The sequence below is a fragment of the Oncorhynchus masou genome, chromosome 9 (assembly GCF_036934945.1).
Source record: "Oncorhynchus masou masou isolate Uvic2021 chromosome 9, UVic_Omas_1.1, whole genome shotgun sequence".
NCBI lineage: Eukaryota > Metazoa > Chordata > Actinopteri > Salmoniformes > Salmonidae > Oncorhynchus > Oncorhynchus masou.
The window spans coordinates 77,926,389-77,932,910 of NC_088220.1; positions in this window are offsets into that span (position 1 = coordinate 77,926,389).

Genomic DNA, 6,522 nt, shown 5'->3' on the forward strand with positions numbered 1-6,522 from the left:
TGGGCTACTCCATACTACTGGGCTACTCTATACTACTGGGCTACTCCATACTACTGGGCTACTCCATACTACTGGGCTACTCTATACTACTGGGCTACTCCATACTACTGGGCTACTCTATACTACTGGGCTACTCTATACTACTGGGCTACTCCATACTACTGGGCTACTCTATACTACTGGGCTATACTCTATACTACTGGGCTACTCCATACTACTCTATACTACTGGGGCTACTCTATACTACTGGGCTACTCCATACTACTGGGCTACTCTATACTACTGGGCTACTCCATACTACTGGGCTACTCTATACTACTGGGCTACTCTATACTACTGGGATACTCTATACTACTGGGCTACTCCATACTACTGGGCTACTCCATACTACTGGGCTACTCCATACTACTGGGCTACTCCATACTACTGGGCTACTCTACTACTGGGCTACTCCATACTACTGGGCTACTCCATACTACTGGGCTACTCCATACTACTGGGCTACTCCATACTACTGGGCTACTCCATACTACTGGGCTACTCTATACTACTGGGCTACTCTATACTACTGGGCTACTCTATACTACTGGGCTACTCCATACCATACTACTGGGCTACTCTATACTACTGGGCTACTCTATACTACTGGGCTACTCCATACTACTGGGATACTCCATACTACTGGGCTACTCTATACTACTGGGCTACTCTATACTACTGGGCTACTCCATACTACTGGGCTACTCCATACTACTGGGCTACTCTATACTACTGGGCTACTCCATACTACTGGGCTACTCTATACTACTGGGCTACTCTATACTACTGGGCTACTCTATACTACTGGGCTACTCCATACTACTGGGCTACTCTATACTACTGGGCTACTCTATACTACTGGGCTACTCTATACTACTGGGCTACTCTATACTACTGGGCTACTCTATACTACTGGGCTACTCTATACTACTGGGCTACTCTACTACTGGGCTACTACTACTGGGCTACTCTACATACTACTGGGCTACTCTATACTACTGGGCTACTCTATACTACTGGGCTACTCTATACTACTGGGCTACTCCATACTACTGGGCTACTCTATACTACTGGGCTACTCCATACTACTGGGCTACTCTATACTACTGGGCTACTCCATACTACTGGGATACTCTATACTACTGGGCTACTCCATACTACTGGGCTACTCTATACTACTGGGCTACTCTATACTACTGGGCTACTCTATACTACTGGGATACTCTATACTACTGGGCTACTCTATACTACTGGGCTACTCCATACTACTGGGCTACTGGGGCTACTCCATACTACTGGGCTACTCTATACTACTGGGCTACTCCATACTACTGGGCTACTCTATACTACTGGGCTACTCCATACTACTGGGCTACTCCATACTACTGGGCTACTCCATACTACTGGGCTACTCTATACTACTGGGCTACTCCATACTACTGGGATACTCTATACTACTGGGCTACTCTATACTACTGGGCTACTCTATACTACTGGGCTACTCCATACTACTGGGCTACTCTATACTACTGGGCTACTCTATACTACTGGGCTACTCCACTGCTGGGCTACTCCATACTACTGGGATACTATACTACTGGGCTACTCTATACTACTGGGCTACTCTACACTACTGGGCTACTGGGGATACTCTATACTACTGGGCTACTCTATACTACTGGGATACTCCATACTACTGGGATACTCTATACTACTGGCTACTCTATACTACTGGGCTACTCTATACTACTGGGCTACTCTATACTACTGGGATACTCTATACTACTGGGCTACTCCATACTACTGGGCTACTCCATACTACTGGGCTACTCTATACTACTGGGCTACTCTATACTACTGGGCTACTCTATACTACTGGGCTACTCTATACTACTGGGATACTCTATACTACTGGGCTACTCTATACTACTGGGCTACTCTATACTACTGGGCTACTCTATACTACTGGGCTACTCTATACTACTGGGCTACTCCATACTACTGGGCTACTCTATACTACTGGGCTACTCCATACTACTGGGCTACTCTATACTACTGGGCTACTCTATACTACTGGGCTACTGTATACTACTGGGCTACTCTATACTACTGGGCTACTCCATACTACTGGGCTACTCCATACTACTGGGCTACTCTATACTACTGGGCTACTCCATACTACTGGGCTACTCTATACTACTGGGCTACTCCATAATACTGGGCTACTCCATACTACTGGGCTACTCCATACTACTGGGCTACTCCATACTACTGGGCTACTCTATACTACTGGGCTACTCCATGCTACTGGGCTACTCCATACTACTGGGCTACTCTATACTACTGGGCTACTCTATACTACTGGGCTACTCCATACTACTGGGCTACTCCATACTACTGGGCTACTCTATACTACTGGGCTACTCTATACTACTGGGCTACTCCATACTACTGGGCTACTCTATACTACTGGGCTACTCTATACTACTGGGCTACTCCATACTACTGGGCTACTCCATACTACTGGGCTACTCTATACTACTGGGCTACTCTATACTACTGGGCTACTCCATACTACTGGGCTACTCCATACTACTGGGCTACTCTATACTACTGGGCTACTCTATACTACTGGGCTACTCCATACTACTGGGCTACTCTATACTACTGGGCTACTCTACTCTATACTACTGGGCTACTCCATACTACTGGGCTACTCTACTACTACTGGGCTACTCCATACTACTGGGCTACTCTATACTACTGGGCTACTCCATACTACTGGGCTACTCCATACTACTGGGCTACTCTATACTACTGGGCTACTCCATACTACTGGGCTACTCTATACTACTGGGCTACTCCATGCTACTGGGCTACTCCATACTACTGGGCTACTCTATACTACTGGGCTACTCTATACTACTGGGCTACTCCATACTACTGGGCTACTCCATACTACTGGGCTACTCTCTACTACTGGGCTACTCTATACTACTGGGCTACTCCATACTACTGGGCTACTCTATACTACTGGGCTACTCCATACTACTGGGCTACTCCATACTACTGGGCTACTCTCTACTACTGGGCTACTCTATACTACTGGGCTACTCCATACTACTGGGCTACTCCATACTACTGGGCTACTCTCTACTACTGGGCTACTCTATACTACTGGGCTACTCCATACTACTGGGCTACTCTATACTACTGGGCTACTCTATACTACTGGGCTACTCCATACTACTGGGCTACTCCATACTACTGGGCTACTCTATACTACTGGGCTACTCTATACTACTGGGCTACTCTATACTACTGGGCTACTCCATACTACTGGGCTACTCCATACTACTGGGCTACTCTATACTACTGGGCTACTCTATACTACTGGGCTACTCCATACTACTGGGCTACTCCATACTACTGGGCTACTCCATACTACTGGGCTACTCCATACTACTGGGCTACTCTATACTACTGGGCTACTCTATACTACTGGGCTACTCTATACTACTGGGCTACTCTATACTACTGGGCTACTCTATACTACTGGGCTACTCTATACTACTGGGATACTCCATACTACTGGGCTACTCTATACTACTGTGCTACTCTATACTACTGGGCTACTCTATACTACTGGGCTACTCCATACTACTGGGCTACTCTCTACTACTGGGCTACTCTATACTACTGGGCTACTCTATACTACTGGGCTACTCTATACTACTGGGCTACTCTATACTACTGGGCTACTCTATACTACTGGGCTACTCCATACTACTGGGCTACTCTCTACTCTACTCTATACTACTGGGCTACTCTATACTACTGGGCTACTCTATACTACTGGGCTACTCTATACTACTGGGATACTCCATACTACTGGGCTACTCCATACTACTGGGCTACTCCATACTACTGGGCTACTCTATACTACTGGGCTACTCTATACTACTGGGCTACTCTATACTACTGGGCTACTCCATACTACTGGGCTCCTCTATACTACTGGGATACTCTATACTACTGGGCTACTCCATACTACTGGGCTACTCCATACTACTGGGCTACTCCATACTACTGGGCTACTCCATACTACTGGGCTACTCCATACTACTGGGCTACTCTATACTACTGGGCTACTCTATACTACTGGGCTACTCTATACTACTGGGCTACTCTATACTACTGGGCTACTCTATACTACTGGGATACTCCATACTACTGGGCTACTCTATACTACTGGGCTACTCCATACTACTGGGCTACTCCATACTACTGGGCTACTCCATACTACTGGGCTACTCTATACTACTGGGCTACTCTATACTACTGGGCTACTCTATACTACTGGGCTACTCTATACTACTGGGCTACTCCATACTACTGGGATACTCTATACTACTGGGCTACTCCATACTACTGGGCTACTCCATACTACTGGGCTACTCTATACTACTGGGCTACTCCATACTACTGGGCTACTCTATACTACTGGGCTACTCTATACTACTGGGCTACTCTATACTACTGGGCTACTCTATACTACTGGGCTACTCTATACTACTGGGCTACTCTATACTACTGGGCTACTCTATACTACTGGGCTACTCTATACTACTGGGCTACTCCATACTACTGGGCTACTCCATACTACTGGGCTACTCTATACTACTGGGCTACTCTATACTACTGGGCTACTCTATACTACTGGGCTACTCTATACTACTGGGCTACTCCTCTATACTACTGGGATACTCTATACTACTGGGATACTCTATACTGGGCTACTCCATACTACTGGGCTACTCCATACTACTGGGCTATACTACTGGGCTACCATACTACTGGGCTACTCCATACTACTGGGCTACTGGGCCATACTACTGGGCTACTCCATACTACTGGGCTACTCTATACTACTGGGCTACTCTATACTACTGGGCTACTCTCATACTACTGGGCTACTCTATACTACTGGGCTACTCTATACTACTGGGCTACTCTATACTACTGGGCTACTCTATACTACTGGGCTACTCCATACTACTGGGCTACTCCATACTACTGGAATACTCTATACTACTGGGCTACTCTATACTACTGGGCTACTCCATACTACTGGGCTACTCCATACTACTGGGCTACTCCATACTACTGGGCTACTCTATACTACTGGGCTACTCCATACTACTGGGCTACTCCATACTACTGGGCTACTCTCTACTACTGGGCTACTCTATACTACTGGGCTACTCCATACTACTGGGCTACTCCATACTACTGGGCTACTCTATACTACTGGGCTACTCTATACTACTGGGCTACTCTATACTACTGGGATACTCTATACTACTGGGCTACTCTATACTACTGGGCTACTCCATACTACTGGACTACCCTATACTACTGGGCTACTCCATACTACTGGGCTACTCTATACTACTGGGCTACTCCATACTACTGGACTACCCTATACTACTGGGCTACTCCATACTACTGGGCTACTCTATACTACTGGGCTACTCCATACTACTGGGATACTCTATACTACTGGGCTACTCCATACTACTGGGCTACTCCATACTACTGGGCTACTCCATACTACTGGGCTACTCTATACTACTGGGCTACTCTATACTACTGGGATACTCTATACTACTGGGCTACTCTATACTACTGGGCTACTCTATACTACTGGGCTACTCCATACTACTGGGATACTCTATACTACTGGGCTACTCCATACTACTGGGCTACTCTACACTACTGGGCTACTGTATACTACTGGGATACTCTATACTACTGGGCTACTCTACACTACTGGGCTACTGTATACTACTGGGATACTCTATACTACTGGGATACTGTATACTACTGGGATACTCCATACTACTGGGATACTCTATACTACTGGGCTACTCTATACTACTGGGCTACTCTACACTACTGGGCTACTCTATACTACTGGGCTACTGTATACTACTGGGATACTCCATACTACTGTGCTACTCCATACTACTGGGATACTCTATACTACTGGGCTACTCTATACTACTGGGCTACTCTATACTACTGGGCTACTCCATACTAATGGGCTACTCCATACTACTGGGCTACTCCATACTACTGGGCTACTCCATACTACTGGGCTACTCTATACTACTGGGCTACTCCATACTACTGGGCTACTCTATACTACTGGGCTACTCCATACTACTGGGCTACTCTATACTACTGGGATACTCTATACTACTGGGCTACTCTATACTACTGGGCTACTCTATACTACTGGGCTACTCTATACTACTGGGCTACTCTATACTACTGGGCTACTCCATACTACTGGGATACTCTATACTACTGGGCTACTCCATACTACTGGGATACTCCATACTACTGGGCTACTCTATACTACTGGGCTAATCTATACTACTGGGCTACTCCATACTACTGGGATACTCTATACTACTG